This window comes from Schistocerca cancellata, chromosome 5 (assembly GCF_023864275.1).
Source record: "Schistocerca cancellata isolate TAMUIC-IGC-003103 chromosome 5, iqSchCanc2.1, whole genome shotgun sequence".
NCBI lineage: Eukaryota > Metazoa > Arthropoda > Insecta > Orthoptera > Acrididae > Schistocerca > Schistocerca cancellata.
In genome coordinates this window covers 415320043-415343117 of record NC_064630.1, presented here as the reverse complement: position 1 = coordinate 415343117, position 23075 = coordinate 415320043, and the positions used below count along the sequence as shown (strand labels likewise).

The 23075-nt window shown below is 43.7% G+C and overlaps 1 protein-coding gene across 1 annotated transcript in view; it reads right to left on the bottom strand.

Moving 5' to 3' along the window:
- LOC126188572 (L-lactate dehydrogenase-like) overlaps positions 1-23075 on the bottom strand; it is a 236442-nt gene that overhangs the window by 144090 nt on the left and 69277 nt on the right. The gene's annotated exons all lie outside the window — the stretch shown is intronic.

Here is a 23075-nt window from a genome sequence, read left to right as displayed (position 1 = left end):
GGAGCTCCATCGCAGTCTTTAACACTGGTAGCATGCCGCGACAGCTTGGACGTGAACCGTATGTGCAGTTGACGGACTTTGAGCGAGGGCGTATAGTGGGCATGCGGGAGGCCGGCTGGACGTACCGCCGAATTGCTCAACACGTGGGGCGTGAAGTCTCCACAGTACATCGATGTTGTCGCCAGTGGTCGGCGGAAGGTGCACGTGCCCGTCGACCTGGGACCGGACCGCAGCGACGCACGGATGCACGCCAAGACCGTAGGATCCTACGCAGTGCCGTAGGGGACCGCACCGCCACTTCCCAGCAAATTAGAGACACTGTTGCTCCTGGGGTATCGGCGAGGACCATTCGCAACCGTCTCCATGAAGCTGGGCTACGGTCCCGCACACCGTTAGGCCGTCTTCCGCTCACGCCCCAACATCGTGCAGCCCGCCTCCAGTGGTGTCGCGACAGGCGTGAATGGAGGGACGAATGGAGACGTGTCGTCTTCAGCGGTGAGAGTCGCTTCTGCCTTGGTGCCAATGATGGTCGTATGCGTGTTTGGCGCCGTGCAGGTGAGCGCCACAATCAGGACTGCATACGACCGAGGCACACAGGGCCAACACCCGGCATCATGGTGTGGGGAGCGATCTCCTACACTGGCCGTACACCACTGGTGATCGTCGAGGGGACACTGAATAGTGCACGGTACATCCAAACCGTCATCGAACCCATCCTTCTACCATTCCTAGACCGGCAAGGGAACTTGCTGTTCTAACAGGACAATGCACGTCCGCATGTATCCCGTGCCACCCAACGTGCTCTAGAAGGTGTAAGTCAACTACCCTGGCCACCAAGATCTCCGGATCTGTCCCCCATTGAGCATGTTTGGGACTGGATGAAGCGTCGTCTCACGCGGTCTGCACGTCCAGCACGAACGCTGGTCCAACTGAGGCGCCAGGTGGAAATGGCATGGCAAGCCGTTCCACAGGACTACATCCAGCATCTCTACGATCGTCTCCATGGGAGAATAGCAGCCTGCATTGCTGCGAAAGGTGGATATACACTGTACTAGTGCCGACATTGTGCATGCTCTGTTGCCTGTGTCTATGTGCCTGTGGTTCTGTCAGTGTGATCATGTGATGTATCTGACCCCAGGAATGTGTCAATAAAGTTTCCCCTTCCTGGGACAATGAATTCACGGTGTTCTTATTTCAATTTCCAGGAGTGTATAAATTGTTACGTTACAACTGAGTAAGACAATAGATGGCTAGCTTCGATTCATACCAGATAACAGGTAAATAGTTATTTCCCAACTGTATTTATCTATTACAATTATAACAAATTCGAGTTGAAACGACTGGACTGTATTTGTTACAATAATGAAGTCATGAGATTTCGCAACGAGAAATTACAATAACAACGTGAAATATGGCTTATCTTCTTTCGTAACACCCCTCCTCTACTTTCAACATCGCTTCTTCTAAGTCTCGTGAATCTACATGGTTCATATTCTCACAAAATATATCGCAGCTGATGCAGAGTTTCAAGCAGTGGAAGCTTGGTTTTCAACAGCTGCAAGATTAACCAGGACACCTAGTCTTCCGTCCTCAGATGGCCCATCTCCTCAATTCTGGAATGTCGCTAACTACCTCATGTGCTACACGCCATGTGGTTGGTCCAACAAAAAAAATCATTAAGATCTATTTTGAGCAAAATTTTATACAAGGTATTGATTGCACAAAAGCGAGAAGTAAGAATAATATACTTCATGTACGTACCTCTTCAAGGGATAGGCATTTTAACTCCGCTGTCACGAGACAGATATTCGCTAGTGAAATTCATCATTAATAATCCACCACAACTCGAGAAGAACATGATATGCATACCTACAACACTAGTGGGAAAATGATATTTATTGCCCACTTTTGAAGCTGTCAGTGGCTCAGAAAGGAGCACAATATGCAGCAACAAAAATGTTTTATCATTTGCCCAATAACATAAAATGACTTACAGGTAGCGAAGCAAGTTTTAAATCTAATTTAAAATCACTTCTTCTGGAGAACTACTTCTATTCAACCGACTAATTTCTACTTAAAAACTGGTAGCCAGAGAAAAATTAAATCTAGTCGCACGAGTAGAACTAAAACTAATAACATGTTCATTAATGTTAACTCTTATCATGTATATATATCCTGGAAACTGACTCGTTCCAAATCATTTCCATAAAAGAATCGTTCAAGTGAACTGTGGAATATGTAACTAACTAATAAAGCCAAAAAGTCTCTTTTTTCGAGATTTTTTCCGTTTTTGAGGCATTCCTGGAACGAAATTTTGGTAGCATTTTCAAAATTCAGGTTCAGCACCCTCCGAAGCGTATGGAAACCTTGGCAAAAAAAAACTTCTACGAATCTTTTCGCTATCACTGAACACCATTTGGCTGGACCTGAACACCATTTGATTGGATTGGATTGGACTGTTTGGGGGAAGAGACCAAACAGCGATGTCATCGGTCTCATTGGATTAAGGAAGGACGGGGAAGGAAGTCGGCCGTGTCCTTTCAAAGGAACCATCCCGGCATTTGCCTGGAGCGATTTAGGGAAATCACGGAAAACCTAAATCAGGATGGCCAGACGCGGGATTGAACCGTCGTCCTCCCGAATGCGAGTCCAGTGTCCTAACCACTGCGCCACCTCGCTCGGTAACACCAGTTGACTGGACAACAGTGAAACTATAAGATACGGCAGTATATATGTTCCATCAGTCTTTACTTGTAGCTACAACTGACTGTTGAAGACAAAGACGAACCTTACTTTCGTCTTACGCGCTGAAAAAGGCTGCTGGAGCTACGTTCTGCTGCATGTAACATATATCAACTAAAATGAAAGTCGTCATAATAGTTGCAGTTTGGGAAGTACAATTGTAAATGGAGTGTAAATATCGTGAGGATAACGTCAAGATAACTATTTATTTCTCTTACCCTTAATCCTTCTCCAAAACATTTTCCCTTTTTCAGAATTAGCTCTTTTCCTCCCTCATGTGACCATTTGACTCCAGTTGTTTTTCTGCTTTTTTATGTTCCTGAAAACCTTTGGATTTTTTGGCTTTTAGTCTAAATTTGTCTGTTCTATCTGCATTTCTGTTAGGTCCTTTTTTGTCTTGTCTCCTTACCCATTTTTCGTCTGTTTTCCTGTTTTGATAGAATGCGTGGATCTTCTTTGTTAATCTGTCCTCATTCTCTCTGGATGTCCGTAGACTGTAACACGCTTTTTCTGATCTCACCTATTATTTTCGGGAAGAATGCGTCTGTTTCCTTATTTGGTCGCAAGACCCAATTACTGTATTTGTTCTTGCCTGGATCTAATATTTTTTGCAAGATTCTTCTATCTTTTCCAAATCTTCTAATGCCATTTTGCATCCAGATAAATGTAGTGTTTTGGACCTTTGGAGGACTTCTGCTTTTACAACCGCATTATGATGCCTTAGTTTAACATCTTGGCGAAACCCATTTTTATTGTGCAGATTTGTCGCAGTCACAATACGAAATATTACACGAATGAGATTTCTATGATTTAGTGCCACGTTTCTCAGCCTTTTTTTTCCACTCCAAAGTACTTTTCAAACTTTCTCGGCACCCCTACATGTTTTTTTTCTTAGATGCAAACGAGGTATAACGATGAGCGATTTTTTGCAAAATGTGCTACTCCAAGAAACGATTTGGCAATAAACTTTTTGCATTTTAGATATTTTATCAGCCGAAGATTAGAAGACTGTAAACATCTCGCTACACATCTGACTTGTATTCGCGATACATCAACGTGTCGGAACACAGAGGCTGAGAAATGCCTCTTTAATGAAAAATTACTCAAGCCTTGAACCGTGTCTTTAGCTCTGTGGTCTTGGTTAGGCATGCATGTTACAAATATTTTAATAGATTAAGCTGATCATCGTGACATTCGTCTGTAGTTGAGTCTAATGATGTGGAGATGTATTTTAGATGCTTGTTCGAGAGATAACTGCATCGGAAAAGTCGTTTGTCAATTTGCTACACGAATTGCTCACAAATCGGCGACCGAATGTAGTTTGTGTTGCCAATTCTACAGTTTTCATTATTTTTATGGTGTTTTGAAGAGTCATCAAACATAGCTAGTAGTTCCAGAAAGTTTCCATTTCTCGGAGACCAAAGTGTCTAATTTTCGGGCGCAGATTTTTTGGCACGAATGAGCGAGGGGGAGGTGAATGCTGACTTAAATCAGATCGCTTGTCCACTGAATTCTCTAACAGTTAAAAACTCTGTACTCTACATCCATGGATGGGATGGGGAGGGGGAGAAGGGTGGTGGCGATCATGGCCTCTTCAAACCGAGTTTCCCTGCGGGATTCGATATGTTTCGCTGGATCACGTAAAAGACTTGTCTCACGCTACTAAATAAAAAAGAGTTTCTGAAATTTAGCTTTACAGCTTGCTGAGTCACTGAAAATATCGATCAACTGGAAAAAAATTGTGGTAAGGACAGCTATTTCCACAATCTTTCTCTCACAGTTCCAGAATCGACTAATGTCGTGAGAGCTATTGGGCTTGATAGTGTAGAAATCAATAGATTATTGGAGAGCCTTACCACTCTACAAAAAAACAAAAATTTTATACTTATAAAATCCACAAATGCGGCGAAACCAGTGTCACTCCTGTACAAAATTATACTAAAGTTATTTCACTGAAAGAATATAGGCAAGTTGGAAAGCTTGCTTTATCCGAAAGGGGGAGAAGTGTGATCATACTGTTCTGTATGAATGCTAGGGGTCAATTTATCCAACAATTTTTGTATTTTTCCGGCAGTTTATGAATGAAAGACTCCTCATTGCTGCTTCTACAGACGGTATAGGATACGCCCAACAAAGTGGATATATGGCACTCCGGGTGTTCTTGAAAACGATGCAGCATATTGCGCATCCCACAACAGATCAGCCTGTTGTATTAATTTCTTTCTGCGTGGGACCCGCCTTGAGAAAACAATTTTTTTTAATTCTTTTACACACATATTTCGCTGGAGCACAGCATTATCACTGTTTTTCTTTAACTTTTTTCCTTGTTATCGCATGCTGTGGTTTTCCATGATTTGCAGATATTTTTCTTTCATAATTTGTCATTTTTCTGGTTTCCCCATTATATTCAAGGAAAAACCGCACTTTTTAAAGATTCACTGTCGCTGGTTTTTGTAGTTTTGTAAACTGTAAAAGAAAAGCGACTTTAATGCAAATCATAGAAAACCATAAACACCACAGCATGCGGTAACAAGAAAGAAAATTTGGAAAACCACATATGATGCTATACTTTCAGTGGAACATATCTGAGTAAAAGAAAATATTGTGTCTGCTGAGGCAGACCACATCAGAAACAGATTTATTTGTAACCAAACACAGACACAAGACCTTCAACCTCAATATGAACGTTCTATTAATATTAGACAGCCATGAAGGTCATAAAGACTTGAAGGTTATCAATTATGCCCAAAGTCACAACATACATACGATTAAGCACTTCAGTCCTATACGACCCACAAGCTTCAGCCTATCGACCGTATCTTTATGTAACAATTTCAAAATGCTCTCTAGGAAGCTTGTGGAAGCTGGCTGACAAAAAATCCAGCTGCAAGGATAACTGAATATGTATTAGCAGATCTCGCAGGGGCCGCTTTTACCAAATTTCACGGTGTAAAGGAATGCAGCCCCTTAACCCCAATGTATTTCACTCTATTTCGTACTGCTTGCTTTCTCTGCGACAAGTTCAAGTAATTGTTGCAGTTAGAACTATATTAAACGCATCAATACATCAGAAGATTTCAGATTTGATTACGAGCAACATTTAAGCGATCTTTTCGATTCCCGGCGGGGTCAGGGATTTTCTCTGCCTCGTGATGGCTGGGTGTTGTGTGATGTCCTTAGGTTAGTTAGGTTTAAGTAGTTCTAAGTTCTAGGGGACTGATGACCTAAGATGTTAAGTCCCATAGTGCTCAGAGCCATTTGAACCATTTAAGCGGTCTTTACCTTCAGGCGTGATTTCTGCTTTCCCCGAAGCATGAACCAAATGTTAAGGCGGTTTTCCAGTCTCGAGATCTCAAAAAATCGCTTTTTTTCTGCATATTCTGACTTACTGTATAATCTTAAGAATACGTGATCAAAATTATTTTGTCGGGAAATTAATTCTTTATACATGAGAATCACGTTTCAATGGAAGCGTGCATACGCTCACTCTAGACAGTCTCGGTGCTTGGGCCCATTGCGACTTCAGAAAATATCTCTTTCTATGTAAAGATAGTGTAACATTGTAGATCAAAGAAAATATCGATATAAGTGTTGTACATCGCCACCAGACATGTCGAGTATATACACTCCTGGAAATGGAAAAAAGAACACATTAACACCGGTGTGTCAGACCCACCATACTTGCTCCGGACACTGCGAGAGGGCTGTACAAGCAATGATCACACGCACGGCACAGCGGACACACCAGGAACCGCGGTGTTGGCCGTCGAATGGCGCTAGCTGCGCAGCATTTGTGCACCGCCGCCGTCAGTGTCAGCCAGTTTGCCGTGGCATACGGAGCTCCATCGCAGTCTTTAACACTGGTAGCATGCCGCGACAGCGTGGACGTGAACCGTTTGTGCAGTTGACGGACTTTGAGCGAGGGCGTATAGTGGGCATGCGGGAGGCCGGCTGGACGTACCGCCGAATTGCTTAACACGTGGGGCGTGAGGTCTCCACAGTACATCAATGTTGTCGCCAGTGGTCGGCGGAAGGTGCACGTGCCCGTCGACCTGGGACCGGACCGCAGCGACGCACGGATGCACGCCAAGACCGTAGGATCCTACGCAGTGCCGTAGGGGACCGCACCGCCACTTCCCAGCAAATTAGGGACACTGTTACTCCTGGGGTATCGGCGAGGACCATTCGCAACCGTCTCCATGAAGCTGGGCTACGGTCCCGCACACCGTTAGGCCGTCTTCCGCTCACGCCCCAACATCGTGCAGCCCGCCTCCAGTGGTGTCGCGACAGGCGTGAATGGAGGGACGAATGGAGACGTGTCGTCTTCAGCGATGAGAGTCGCTTCTGCCTTGGTGCCAATGATGGTCGTATGCGTGTTTGGCGCCGTGCAGGTGAGCGCCACAATTAGGACTGCATACGACCGAGGCACACAGGGCCAACACCCGGCATCATGGTGTGGGGAGCGATCTCCTACACTGGCCGTACACCACTGGTGATCGTCGAGGGGACACTGAATAGTGCACGGTACATCCAAACCGTCATCGAACCCATCGTTCTACCATTCCTAGACCGGCAAGGGAACTTGCTGTTCCAACAGGACAATGCACGTCCGCATGTATCCCGTGCCACCCAACGTGCTCTAGAAGGTGTAAGTCAACTACCCTGGCCAGCAAGATCTCCGGATCTGTCCCTCATTGAGCATGTTTGGGACTGGATGAAGCGTCGTCTCACGCGGTCTGCACGTCCAGCACGAACGCTGGTCCAACTGAGGCGCCAGGTGGAAATGGCATGGCAAGCCGTTCCACAGGACTACATCCAGCATCTCTACGATCGTCTCCATGGGAGAATAGCAGCCTGCATTGCTGCGAAAGGTGGATATACACTGTACTAGTGCCGACATTGTGCATGCTCTGTTGCCTGTGCCTATGTGCCTGTGGTTCTGTCAGTGTGATCATGTGATGTATCTGACCCCAGGAATGTGTCAATAAAGTTTCCCCTTCCTGGGACAATGAATTCACGGTGTTCTTATTTCAATTTCCAGGAGTGTATTTCCGTCAAAACTGACATGAAAAATGCGGTTATGGGGACACTCTATCACAGGAGTTGAACGAATGACAAACCGCAGCACAATTACTGTTCTGAAAGTTGCAAGTTGAGAAGAACGGGACACCGAATAAAAATGGCTCTGAGCACTATGGGACTTATCTTCTGAGCTCATCAGTCCCCTAGAACTTAGAACTACTTAAACCTAACTAACCTATGGACATCACACACATCTATGCCCAAGGCAGGATTCGAATCGGCGACCGTAGCGTTCACGCGGTTCCAGACTGTAGCGCCTAGAACCGCTCGGCCACTTCGGGCGGCGGACACCGAATACCTTTGATCATATGCCACCACTGAGGAGTTAAGTTACTGAAGCTATTGTGCATGTGTACAAACATTTGACTGACGACAGTCTGATGGAGAATTGCCTTGGAGCCTATACGCAGAACAAAAATGAAGCACGGAATTCATTAATTTGGATTTATGCACCTAAACACATGTTTACGAGTGTAAAAGTCGTTCAAATTGCTGACAATCGGGCGTACATCGTTTTTAACGACGGAATTAAGGGAGTCCTGCATAACAAGCTAATGGGAGTCATTATCGACACTACAGCTTGCTCATTCGCGACGAAAAGGGAGGAAAAATGCCTGAAGCGTTCGTGGTAGCGCACGTTCCCGAGCAGTGTCGAGGCCAGAATTGCGATTAGAGAGACTCGCACCACAGAATAGGAGATTAATGGAAAGATGAAAAATTTTGAAGTTCCATACCCAAAAATCGAACTCAAAGCTTTTAAAGCGTATTTCTCGAGACAACGTTTTTTTAAACTGGTTGGCATGATGAAAAAATTGCTATGTAAAACTGGATGCCGCTTTGGATTTAATGAAACAGACGCTGGTAATTTTGGTGTGAACTTCTAAGAACAGTACGTTTATCGTAATGTTTGTTATTTATTTACATTTAAAGACAGCAAAATAGGTCGATTTTCATTGACGACGTTTTTAAGTGGTCGCCATTTCGAAATTCACTTCACGAAATTTTATTTTCGAGGTTCACGCCACAGAGAATTTAATTTCAAAAATGTACATGTGTTTAATTTTAATTGCAGACCAAGACTTCGCCATCGGTCACGCAAACCACTTAGTTGCGCAATCAGCCCAGAGATATTTTGGCCACCTTCTTGTGCTGCATAGGCTCATCCATTTACCGGCCAAAAATTAAGTGCGAAATATTTTAGTAATGCACTTTGGTTTGAAAGTAGCATGGGTAAAATACCCGAAGCGAAAGGCTATTTAAAACTTGCAGAGAAACCAGACGGCAGTTGTAGGAGTCGAGGGGCACGAAAATCAGGCAGTGGTTGAGAAGGGACACTGGATTGTAGCCTGTCCCAATATTATTCAATCTGCATATTTGAACAAGTAGTAGAGGAAACCAAAGAAAAATTTGGAATAGGAATTGAAGTTCAGGGAGAAGAATTAAAAACTTTGACGTCTGCTGACGACATTGTAATTCTGTCAGAGACAGCAAAGGACTTGGGGGAGCAGTTGAACGGAATGGACACTGTCTTGAAGGGAGGATATAAGACGTATATCAACAAAAGCAAAACAAGGATAATGGAATTAGTAGAATTAAATCAAGTGATTATGAGGGAATTAATTGGGAAGCGAGACACTTAAGGTGTAGATGAGTTTTGCTATTTGAGCAGCAAAATAAATGTTAATGGCAGAAATAGAGAGGACATAAAATGTAGACTGGCAATGGCAAGTAATGCGTTTCTGAAGAAGAGGAATTTGTTAACATCGAATATAGATTTCAAGGTTAGGAATGCAGTAAATTTTTAATTGTCGTCACGGGAGTTAAGTTTTCTTAACCTCGTTGCATCAGCAACTGGGTCATATCACAGAGATAAGCTGTAGAAATGAAATGTATGTTAGTATAAGGTTTTCTTATGCGTGTTTGTTTTTAAGAAATGTTATAGTCTGGGTGCTGTGAGATTTGCTGCCAGTATTAGCAGAGCGAGTGATCAAAGATGGTGCAAATTAAGGCTCTTTTCCAGCAGAAGCAGTCGGTGGCAACAGAAGCTGGACACAAAAGCAAGAGACGATGACAGCGGTAGCTTTGTACATTTGTTTGCTGAATGATTCCTAGATGGTTTTTAACATGGGGTTAATAGTCAGTGGAGTGACGGACCTTCATCAATTCATTTGAATACAAGGTCTCGTACAGGACAGTGGTGTTAAGAGAGAAAGGACTAACTGGTGAGCTGTTGTACCGATGGTCGCAGTTTAACTGCTCTGTCTGAGTCTATTCAGAGGAATAGCTTCTCAATAAGGTTAAGGCGTCTATGGATGTTCTTGGTACGTCGAAGGTTAATACAAACTACAAGTGGTGCTTATACGGTTCCGGGCTTTAAGAACTGACTGATAGTGTAGTACAATGCTGTACTTAGACCGGACACAGGTAACTGGTGCTTAGGTTGCTCCACAATCAGTCGTCGTACTGATTGGTTCTGTGCATATTAACTACTGATCCTGTTTGTGCACTCCAAGGAATTTGGGTGTTCGTGATATATATGGACAGCGGAGTTCTAAAACTGGGAAGCTGCCTGTTAACTGTTGAGATTTTTCCCAGTAATAGAAAAACGGTATCAAACTGGAACCATTTGAGTGAACGTGTGTCAAGCTTATTATTACCGCTAACTCTAAGTGACAAGGTGTCAAAGAGAGCATGACAGTGGGCCCACGAAGAGTCAACACCTGAAGGGGCTAAATCTTGTTTGCATTAAGGCCGAAGGCAGTGGTGGCGTATAGGCTTTTTGTTTTCCTTCTTTTACTTTTTATTTTTTAATTTTTTTATTGTCATCGTTTCATGTTGGTTCACTTTTGATGGCTCTCAATAACTTGTTTCGGCGTTGTGCTGTTTAAATAAAGAGCTCAATATAGCCCAGGTGATCAAAAATAAATTTGGAATCCGCACATTTTGATTAGAAATAAATGTAACTTCCGCTTAACAGTAATTGATGTCCCCAATAGAAGATAATAAATAGCTTATAATTTGAAAGAAACAGAAATAAAAAAAGGAAAGAATGACAGAAACTAGAAAATAATAAAATCTAGAAAAACCTTATTTTGTTAAGGAAAAGATGCTAACGGTTATCTAATGTTGGATTTTAGAGAAAAATATCATAGAAATTCTTTGCTTCAATAAACCTATTTAGGTAAAGCGGCTCGTAAAAGTAGTCTTTATAACAGTTTTTTCTTATAAACGAAAGAGAATAGGAATGTATGTAGATTAACAAGAAACCAAGATAGATATAAACTCAGAGGCTACCGATATAGCGCTGGCTTTGCCGTAAATTATTTCTCTGCGCATTAAAACGATTGGTGATTGAGGAACTATAAGTACCTTGAGTAAAAATAAATAAATAATCGGTAGGTTGTTATTTACAGATTAGGGGCTTGTGTAAGTTTTAGGAATGGAATATCAAAGATAGGTCATTTCAGGCAATTAACAGAATTGTTTCACCTACTCAGTGATTAGAATATAGTCTCTTGTGACTTTGGAATGTGTTAGTAAAGCAAACGATTTAACTGTCCAAGAAATTTGATTTAGTGCTGAACGTTAGATTTTGTGTAACAGTTTCAATTAATCGAGATTACAGGGAAGCCTGAAGTCTGTGGCTTATAGTATAGAGACCTACAGAGAGAGATGATCGTGTTAGTTTCCGGTTTACTTTGTTGGGTGGTTTAGTACATTTACTAAAACATCAGTAAATTAGACGTAAACATTGCTTACATTTTATCACTCTCTTCGTACTAGCAACTTAATGTGTTACCTGAATACCTTTTGAAGTTCGGGTGCATGGCGTGTATGGTTGTTAGCACATTATTCGACTAGAGAAGTGTTCTGGGGCGGCATAATATAGTGTTGCATATACAGAACACGCTATCAGCAATACGCAGTCGCTACATAAGCAAGATAACTTTGTCAGAGGTGCGTATAATGACTGTCTCCGGTTTTAGAGCACATTAGTAACATAACAACAATCATATACTAATCTAGCACAGTGCACCATGCATGGAAGTGAAGCATGGACGATAACAGTTTAGAGAACAAGAGAGTAGAAGTATTTGAAATGTGGAGCTATAGAAGAATGCTGAAAATTAAATGGGTAGAGCTCGTAAATAATGATGAGGTACCGAATAGAACTGGGGAGAAAAATTTGTGGTACAACTTGATTAAAAGAAGGGTTCGGTTCATAGGACACATTCTGAGACATCAAGGGATCATCAATATAGTATTGGACGGAAGTGTGGGCGGTATAAATTTTAGAAGGAGACCAAAAGATGAACACAGAAAGCAGATTCAGAAGGATGTAGGTTGCAGTAGTTATTCGAAGATGAAGAGGGTTGCACAGGGAAGAGTTGCATGGAGAGCTGCAAGAAACGAGCCTTCTGACTGAAGATCACAACAACGACAACAACTTCTGTTTGTCAATACAGACTTGCATGAAAAAATATTTTTTTTTGCAGAAAATATGTTGAATATGAGGATAAAAAAAGCTCCGAGACCGGAAAACCCCCTTAACGTACACACAGCGTGAGGCAGGCAGGACTTGTTTTCCCCACACGACTCCTCACGCCGTGAGAGCCTATGTGGAGGACAGGTTTGCTTCCCACGCTCCCCGGAAGCCGCTCTGGCGTCGGCCAACTTACAGTTAACACACTGTATCAACATTGGCCCACACTAACAATTAGACTGTTGCTATGTCCCGCGAGGACTTGGGACATCGATAAACGTGTTGTGCATGCGCACAGCGCACTTTCCTTTTAGCGCGCCCCTCATCCTGACAACGGATATTTCGTGGGGTGACCATAGCACTGATGAGCGTCAGTTCGGAATGGAGCTTGTTAAGGTTGAAACTGTTGTGTAATAGCCGGCCGAGGTGGCCATGCGGTTCTAGGCGCTCAGTCCGGAACCGCGCGACTGCTACGGTCGCAGGTTCGAATCCTGCCTCGGGCATGGATGTGTATGATGTCCTTATGTTAGTTAGGTTTAAGTAGTTCTAAGTTCTGGGGGACCGATGACCTCAGATGTTAAGTCCCATAGTGCTCAGAGCCATTTATTTAACCAAGAATTCTTCGTTCTGCCGCTTGCTGTGTCCGATTAAAAAGTTTCGAAAGAATAACCGTCAAGAGCTACTTGTGAAGAGCGCAGCAAGCCGTTCTCCGAAGATAGGAGCACTCCCATCAACTAACCCAGCTGCCCTGTGGTCGTCCTATTTCCCTAAGTCGCCATTTCAGCTCAGTCGCTGCCTCCGAAACGCAGCCGAGCCTTCGATTTCTTTTCGGATCGAAGGATTCGGAGCGAAGAAGCAGTTCCGCCGCTCTTTCCGCTTCCACGGGGGGCGTTCCGAATTCGATTTCCAACAGGATACGTAAAATTACACCGAAGGCTAACAATCGGGAATGGAAAAAGTGGCGTCGTCGGGCTCGGTCGGAGGGGGGAAAGCATTCCGCTCGGTTGGCCGCCGCCGCCACGCCTTTGTCGGGCGGCGCGAGTGCGCTGGGGGACCACAGAAATGCAATCTGTGGGGCCAGATTCTCGCCCGCGCCGCGCCGTACAATTTCAACCTTATTACCGCTGTGTGGTTTAGTGCCGGTGGCAGGACCCAGCCCGCTGTCCGGGCCGGCGGTGCTTGTTACATATTTAGACCGTGCCGTATCTCAGCCACATTAGCGGCACTGCCGCCCTAAACGTCAGCCGCGGCCAGATGGAGATGTCGTCCTGGCCGAGCTCCTACTGTGCCATTCCTAAATTTGTTTTCTCCCGTCTCCCCGTCCCACCCCTTGTATTGCTTTCACGTTACATTTGTTTCCCCTACTTTATCACCTACGAATTTAATAACACTCGACTGGCCGCGGGCGACTAATTCGAGTGCTTCGGAGCGCTGACTTACTGAGCTCGGGGGACGGCAACGATCCGGAGAAATGAGCTCCTGAGAGCCCGATTGGTATCTCCGGCGCGCCGGCTACAGCTCCCCCGTATAATTTATCCCGCGGACCAAAACGAGAGCGCCTCGTCCCATGAGCCATTCTATACAAGTAAAATGTAATTGATCCGTACTCTACTGCGCAACCAGTTCCCCTTCTGGCAACGACGTGAGCGCGAAGGCGTTGCCGCAGTCGCCTGCTTCCACTCTTGGCGTTAGGCGCGATGTAACGATAATTACTTGAACTGTTCTGTGCACGTGTAACAATACAGCTGGACTCGTCCATCAAAAAGACACACGACGGGAAAAAATATTGCCGCAGCACGTTCCCTTTTCTTTCTCTTTGGACTGGAGGAAAAGCCAACGTACCGTCAACACCCTAGACCTCACCTGAGCAAGACTGAGGTACACAATAGGCTGCCACCTTCACGAAAGAACCAGTCTCTCATTGTTCCATAAAAACGCCGCGAAAACATGAAGATGCACATCAGTCTCTCATTGTCTCTCTGCACACTACCTAATCAAAACCATCCAGAAACCCACGTGTAAAGCAGAATTTATCATTTGATGTTACGAGAAGTAGACCCTCCAGTATAAAAAGAGGTAGGGGTCAGTAGACAAGAAATAACACCAGACAGGAACGGTCAGAAAAGCTCAGTGACTTTGAACGTCGACTAGTCATTAGCTCCCACCTTGGGAACAGATCCATCACGGACAATTCAACTCTTCCAAATCCGCCCAAGTCCATTGTTGGTAATGTGATCGTGAGGCGAAAACGCGAAGGTAAAACCGCAGCCAAACCAAGACCAGGTAGACCTCATGCATTAACGGACAAAGTCCACTAGGAACTGCGGACGATGGTTGTAAAAAATGGCATGAAGCCAGAGGAAGAATCACTCGTAAGATGGAAATCTTTACCAGCGGTCCAGGTAGCACATTAGTTGAGCCCAGGGAGTTAAAAATAACTGGGTACAAAATGTCGAGCAGTTCCTCGTGCGCCACACATTCCTGTAGACAGTGATAGCGAGGCTTGACGTGGTGTAAAGAGAGATGACACCGGACAGTGGATCATTGAAGCGAGTGATTTGGGGTGATGAATCACGCTATGCCCCGTAGCGATCCGATGGAAGCAGTTTGAGTTTGGCGAATGTATGAAGAACGTCACCTGCCATCACGTGCAGTGGCAGCACTGAAGTATGGAGGAAGTGGTGTTACGGTGTGGGGTTTTTTCTAGCGATTAGAATGTAGTCACCTTATTGCGCTTAAGACAACACTAAATGCGTAAGGCTATGAACACTTCTTACAGTGCTATATACTCTGTACAGTAGACGAACAGGTCGGAGACGATGTCTGTTTCTGCATGACACTACACCCTGTAATAAAACAGCACCTGCGAGCAATGGCTTTTGGACAATAACATTTCTGAAATGGTCTATCCTGTCCAGAATACCGACCTGAACAACAATGGCAAACGTTTGGGATGAGTTAGAATGTCGACTTCGCTTCAGACGCGTCCAACATCATTACCTTCTCTCGTTTTGGTTCTTGAGGAATAACGAGCTGCCATTCCTCCGCAGACTTTCACAAAACTCATTCAAAGTGTGCCAAACAGCATTCAAGCCACCATAATGGCCAAGGGTGGACACACCCCATATTAATGTCCACTAATAGATGTTCGGATACTTTTGATCAGGGTATATTTGTTAAGTTATACTAGTTGATTAAGCATTTCCATCTCACCGAACTTATGAGCACTCTTACACACAGTCGTTGAACAGTACCGAAAAACTGTCCCCCTCACGGAAGGAGTTTAATGCTCTTCAGCCTGTACAGTTATCACCAAAGCACAACGGGCTTCCTACATGACCCAATCCTTGGCGTACGGAGCACAAGCCTTGAATATAGGGAGAAACCTAACAACTGCTAGTAGATATATCTCTGGTTATTAGGATAGGAACTAGCTAAGCCCAAAAGTTCGAACAGACAAGTCTCTTCCCTTTTATTTGTCGAATAGGGTAATTTGACAAGGTTGTATATAGATTGGACACTCAGTGCTTCTTGTCAAATAGCACCAGGACGACCGTGGGTGAATTTTTACATGTTACTCATCATTGCCGATTGTGACTACTTGCGAATGTATTGGTTGAGTTACATGTTAATAATTACGATGAAAATAATGATTTATAATGGAGGTCATGTCCGAAACTACTCACTACAAATGAAGGACAGAATAACAAACAAAAGTTTTAACATAAGTCTTATGGATATTCGGTACGTCACTGACTTCAAGAAATAACGAGAAGTGGACCAAATTCTTTTGAAAAACTTCTGCGACAAGCTCTTGAATTCACGGACAAATAATACGTGTTACACGCTTTTTGACTTGAAGAACCTTAGTGTAGCTTAATAAATGCTCCCAAAATACACTCCTGGAAATGGAAAAAAGAACACATTGACACCGGTGTGTCAGACCCACCATACTTGCTCCGGACACTGCGAGAGGGCGTATAGTGGGCATGCGGGAGGCCGGGTGGACGTACCGCCGAATTGCTCAACACGTGGGGCGTGAGGTCTCCACAGTACATCGATGTTGTCGCCAGTGGGCGGCGGAAGGTGCACGTGCCCGTCGACCTGGGACCGGACCGCAGCGACGCACGGATGCACGCCAAGACCGTAGGATCCTACGCAGTGCCGTAGGGGACCGCACCGCCACTTCCCAGCAAATTAGGGACACTGTTGCTCCTGGGGTATCGGCGAGGACCATTCGCAACCGTCTCCATGAAGCTGGGCTACGGTCCCGCACACCGTTAGGCCGTCTTCCGCTCACGCCCCAACATCGTGCAGCCCGCCTCCAGTGGTGTCGCGACAGGCGTGAATGGAGGGACGAATGGAGACGTGTCGTCTTCAGCGATGAGAGTCGCTTCTGCCTTGGTGCCAATGATGGTCGTATGCGTGTTTGGCGCCGTGCAGGTGAGCGCCACAATCAGGACTGCATACGACCGCGGCACACAGGGCCAACACCCGGCATCATGGTGTGGGGAGCGATCTCCTACACTGGCCGTACACCACTGGTGATCGTCGAGGGGACACTGAATAGTGCACGGTACATCCAAACCGTCATCGAACCCATCGTTCTACCATTCCTAGACCGGCAAGGGAACTTGCTGTTCCAACAGGACAATGCACGTCCGCATGTATCCCGTGCCACCCAACGTGCTCTAGAAGGTGTAAGTCAACTACCCTGGCCAGCAAGATCTCTGGATCTGTCCCCCATTGAGCATGTTTGGGACTGGATGAAGCGTCGTCTCACGCGGTCTGCACGTCCAGCACGAACGCTGGTCCAACTGAGGCGCCACGTGGAAATGGCATGGCAAGCCATTCCACAGGACTACATCCAGCATCTCTACGATCGTCTCCATGGGAGAATAGCAGCCTGCATTGCTGCGAAAGGTGGATATACACTGTACTAGTGCCGACATTGTGCATGCTCTGTTGCCTGTGTCTATGTGCCTGTGGTTCTGTCAGTGTGATCATGTGATGTATCTGACCCCAGGAATGTGTCAATAAAGTTTCCCCTTCCTGGGACAATGAATTCACGGTGTTCTTATTTCAATTTCCAGGAGTGTAGTTTTAAGTGGGTCATTATCTTGTTTCTATAGTTTGTCTTATATGTGTATGTTCCACGTTGGAAACGCTCTACGATTTTTGAAGGGGCTATCGTGCAAATTATGCACACTTTCGCTTTTGTTTATAGAGGTGTGCTTCGTCTGGTGTGCTCTTCTCGAGACCTTTACGTGCTTCTCGTTTCTCTCTTATATCTGCTTCAAATTCTTCATTCATCACTGTCAATTTTCTGCCTTTTTGTTCTTTCTTCTTTCTTCCACTCCGTCTTTAGCTGCATCTTCTGTACGTATTCTTATATAGTGCAACACATCATCAATACCATTGCTAGTTACCCCTTTTTCTACGTGTTGATTTAATCTATTTTTATATATACTGTCCTTATCTTATCATCTTGGGGGATGCGTGTTTGATACACTTCTTGAGCTGTTGTTATTTTGTTTATTTTTGACTTTTTTCCATCTGGCTAGTAGCGTAACTGTGGGCGCTAGTAGATCGTGATTCGAATATACGTCACGTCCCTTATAAACCCTTGCGTCTTGAACAAGTCTTTACATTCTTTGGTCTGCGATTATGTAAACTATGTCTGCCCTCCCAATCCTCGCTCTCCATGTGCATTTATGGATATCTTTCGGTTTCGGAAGAAAGTATTAGCTAATTTTAACTTGTTGAATGTTGCTAACTGCCTGAATTCTTTTCCATCGACATTCGACTTTTCCCAGAGGTTCCTACCACTTGTTGTATAGGCAAATTTCTTAGTTCTCCACAAATTTAAAAAATGATCTATTTATTGACTTTGTTGATTTTTTTTGCACTTTTTCATAGACAGCTGTATCGTCTTATCTTCCCTCTTTTGGTGCACATACACCTATGGTAAACACAGGGTGTAACAAACATGTACGGCACAAATTACAGGATACATTCCTCACAAGTAGACGAAGAAATTATGTTTTATGAATATGGGTCTGGAAACACTTTGTTTCCATATTATAACTCATTTCTCCAACTCATTAATGATGGGAAACAACCAAGAACAGAACGTTAGAGTCATGGGGAAAATGCGCTCTTGGTGACTTCTGGTTTCGTTGCGCACCGCCGGTGTTCTGTTGTAAATGTCCCTGTTGCCATGCGACGTACGTCATTGCTTGTTTGCATGTAACATTAACTGCTCCAGCGATCAACATGAGCGTTGCAAGCACATGGGTCACTCCGTAGAGCTAATCACAGACTTGGCTTGTACAGTGGCAGTGTACATAAATGCAGAGATGGCAGGTACCCTTTTGATGTACGGATTAGCTGACGGCAATGGCGCTCGCGCTCAACGTTTGTACAGGGAGAGATTTCCAGGACGACAGGAAAACGTCTGAAGCCATTTATCGTCCAGTTAGGAAACTTAGGGCACTTAAGCATGATACTCGCGACTGGGGGAGGTCTAGAAAGACGAGGACACTGCAATGGGAGGCGACAATTCTTCATGCAGTTGACGACGACCCTAGAATCAGTACGAGACATGTAGCTGCAACATTGTTGAGCACATGACTGTCTGGAGAGTGTTACACGAGGACCAGCTGTGTCAATACCATTAACAGCGTGTGCAGGCACTATCAGCAGCTGATTTTCCTTCACGGTTACTCTTCTGCGAATGGTTTATTCAACAAAGTGTCAAATCTAATTTTAGTAAAACAATGCTGTTCACAGTTGAGGCGTCGGTTCAAGGCGATCAGATTGTAAATTTTCGCAATCGGTATGTATGGGCAGACGTCAATCCTCACGCAACTTTTTAAGAAATTCATCAACAAAGATTTTCTGTCAATGTTTGGGCCGACATTGTTAATGACTGTTTGGCAGGGCCACACTTTCTTCCACCCAGGCTCAATGGACGAAGTTGTAATAACTTCGTTAAGAACGTTCTACCTGATCTGTAAGCAAATGTGCCTTTAGATGTGCGACAAATCATGTATTTCATGCACGATGGACCACCTTCTCATTTCAGAGTTAATGTCCGTCGGCTCCTAGAGAGCAGAAAAAAAATATCGTGTGGCATTGATGGCCGGGAGGCCCCTTCCGGCGAAGTTCGGCTGCCGGGTTGCAAGTCTTATTTCAGGTGACGCCATACTGTGCGACTTGCGAGTCGGTGTTGATGAAATGATGATGAGAGCAACACAATACCCAGTCCACGAGCGAAGAAAATCTCCACAACCCGGCTGGGAATCGAATCCGTGCCCGCTGCATGAAGAGCAAACACGTTACCTCTCAGCTAAGCAGGCGGACTCCTAGATAGCAGATTCGGTGACAGATGGATCAATTATTTGGCCTCCACGCTCTACGGACCTAAACCCACTGGATTTTTGTTTGTGATGGCATTTATAAGCTCTTGGGTATGGAACCGCAGTACAAGAAGTTCAGAGTCTCCGTGCCAGTATTATGGAAGGCTGCGACACCATACGCATCCGAGATTCACTACAACCCCGGGTTGATGCATGTATCAATGCCCACGGAGGGCATATTGAACATTTCCTGTGAGAAAGGCTTGCATGTATTTCTCATGATTAATGAGTTGGAGAAAATGAGTTGTAACATGGAAACAAAGCGTTTCGAAACCCATTTTCACATAACATAATTTCTTTGTCTACGTGCGAGGAATGTGTCCTGCAGTTTGTGTTGTACGTTTTTGTTACGCCCTATATATGGCCCCAGTCAATTTTAAATTCCACAGCTATTTTTCTTTCATTAATGTAGATGTATATCACTATTTTGTTTTTATTTCTGTTATTTATTATCACAGCCACTCCGCAACATGCTCTTCTATTGTACGAGACTCCACTGTAAGTCATAGTATAGTGGTGTAGATGTTGCTTTCACTTTTTTCTTTGTTATGGCCCCGACGTATATATTTTGTTTTTCCAATGTGTTACTCAATTATTCCTTTATTTCTTAATCGTCTCACATTCCATGTGCTTACCAGAATTTTGTTTCTTATGCCAAATCGTTTCTCCTTATCCTACCTAGTTCGTCTTTGTATAGATCCATCCTGTCCTACTTTATAAAGATTGTCAGTCTGTGAAAGGTTTGCTTCCAGTACGGAATATCTTTTGATAGGTGGGGTTGTTAGCTGGTGGGGCTGTCGTCTTGAGACGTAGCAGCCCGGCTGCTTCCCTTAGGTGAAAAACTACGGTTTGAATGTGCCAGGGACCCACATTTTCCCTCCTCCCGTCTGCTGCACTCAAAGTGAGTACATTGTCCAGGGTCCACGACATGTAGTACGTGTACATGGTGGCAGGATTTGCTAGCAGAACGCTAAGTAGTCGCAGAAGCATTACTAAAGCATTTAACATACTAACTTATTCGGCATCAGTCAGAACTCGTGAGACCTATCCAATCTTTAGCGTCCACCGTGGTTCTTGAATCTGAAATGTCTGGTAAATATTCCTTCCAGAGATTTACAAAAGTTGCAGTGTTTTAATTGGGTCCCAGACAATATAGTCTCATCTTCAGGTCGTGTTAGATGTGCTTCATGATTCGAAAGCCGTAAGTACTGTAACTATCGTACCATCGAGACGCAATAAAAGCGCCTCCGCTGATGGTACGACAGTTGATTACTTCCGACATTCGATGAATGAAGCACTCCTGACAGGTTCCTAAAGATGAGAGAGGCAATATTCTCTTGAATAGATTGTACACATATGAGATAAACATCATAATAAAATAAAAATTTGATATAGAAAGATGTCTGTTATCCAGGAATACACATTTTCTAAAATTTCATGGGAACTATAAAAATTGATAAAGTATAGTTCAAGAAGAGACTAGAAGTATTTATCACTGGTCAACTGCTGTTCTATTGACTAATTTATTAGCAGAACCACAGGACAAATACATTTTTAACAATATCTCATAACATTCTGTGCGTATTTAATCATCTACGTAAAGATCTGACTTTGCAACTCTTCAGAACTGTAAGTGATCATTGAAACCATTCTCTTTTGACGATTTTGGCTACAACAGTGTCGTAATTGCCTAATGTAATAAGGTATGAATACATTTACATGTTTCCTGTAAGATTTTTTTGAGTTCATTTTTTTCTTTCTTTACAAGAGTCGACATTATTCAACAACACTAACGATCTCCAGAAGAAACATAAACGTGTTAGCGCTTTTGTAAAAATGTATTGTGTGTTTTCGTTTTCCTGGCATGTTCCGTGCTTTCGAGGACCTCCACACTATGAGCCTACAGAACGAACAGTGTACCTAATTTAATCTTATCTGACCTGATCAGTCACTGGACATTTGCCTACACTCACAACCAGTATGAATAAGTGCTGAACTCCAGTGACCACCGATTAAATTCGTTCTGTTATACTTTTTATCACAACAAATGAAATTAGAAAAAAAGCTTGAATACGTCTGCCATTCTGTAGCCGTTGTAACATCAGACGATATTTTGTTGAACTTCATGCGTTTTTGCCGTGTCAAATTCAATGTGCTAGTCTCCGTTTAAGTGTTTTTTGATTCGACATTATCGCAAAATTTCGTATGTTATATCATTCTACTATGACGTCGCTACAACTTTGGCAAACACCTGTGAATGATTTGGTGCACTGTGCTGTAAATAACGCCAAGTGGCGATATCCTACAGAGGAATGAAAGCTGTATTACGACAATATATTTATTCCAAGAAAATAAATCTCCGCTGGTTACAGGTCCTGCCGAAATATCCTCTTTTGTTTTCACAACAAACGTCACTTCAAACTTGTTCATAACGGACAAAATCAATCCTATAATGCTAGCTGCAGACACGAACCAATCGAAATAAGAGTAAATATAAATGTGCATAATAATGTTATATATAGTGCAAAGACATTTACACGAAATTTTCAGCACTTCATTAAAGGCTAAGAACAAGTATTTTTTAATTTGATTAATACTGGTAATTTTGTTTTAAACGGAATTTGGTAGCTCGTGAAAAGGGATGTACCACGATATAGGACATGTTAACGATAATAATGAAACTTTTTCCAGAAAAAGCTGGGAACTCCGTTAAACGCGAGGTCGAAGTCTGTTGATACAACGCAACATTAGTCCTATTAAGTTGTGTTCACGAGGAAGCTGAACTTAAACAGTTCACAGCCAGTACACTTAAGCTTCAATTTTTTAGAGGAGTTCCACGTTTCCAGGCCAGAAGTTCTACAGCTGACACTTACTGAATGAATTTATTCTCCATCTCGAAGTGCATCGTTCCATAAAAATAAAAGTTATTGCTCCATGTGTTTGTCGGTAAATGAGAAAATTTCGAGAATTATTCGTATAGCACAATGACGAAAGAGAAATAACGACATCATCTGCAATTAGGCATTGAAATAAATCCAATGGCGAAAAGCGAAAATTTTTTTTCAGACCGGGACTCGAATCTGGATTTGCCGTCTATCGGTACTGGTCAACTTAACAACTTCGTCTACCCAAGTATGCTTCCCGTCGAACCATAACTGCCAAATCTCCCACACTACATACGTAGTATCGCCTGCTCATTATCCTTATTGCTCGAAAACTCATCTGATTCCTGCAACAGGTCGCACGAAGAGTGCATCCGCGTTGACGGTGACATTTATTTAACGTCAAGGTGCATAATTAATATACGTGTCCAAAAGAACACACCACATATATAAATATAAGTATAG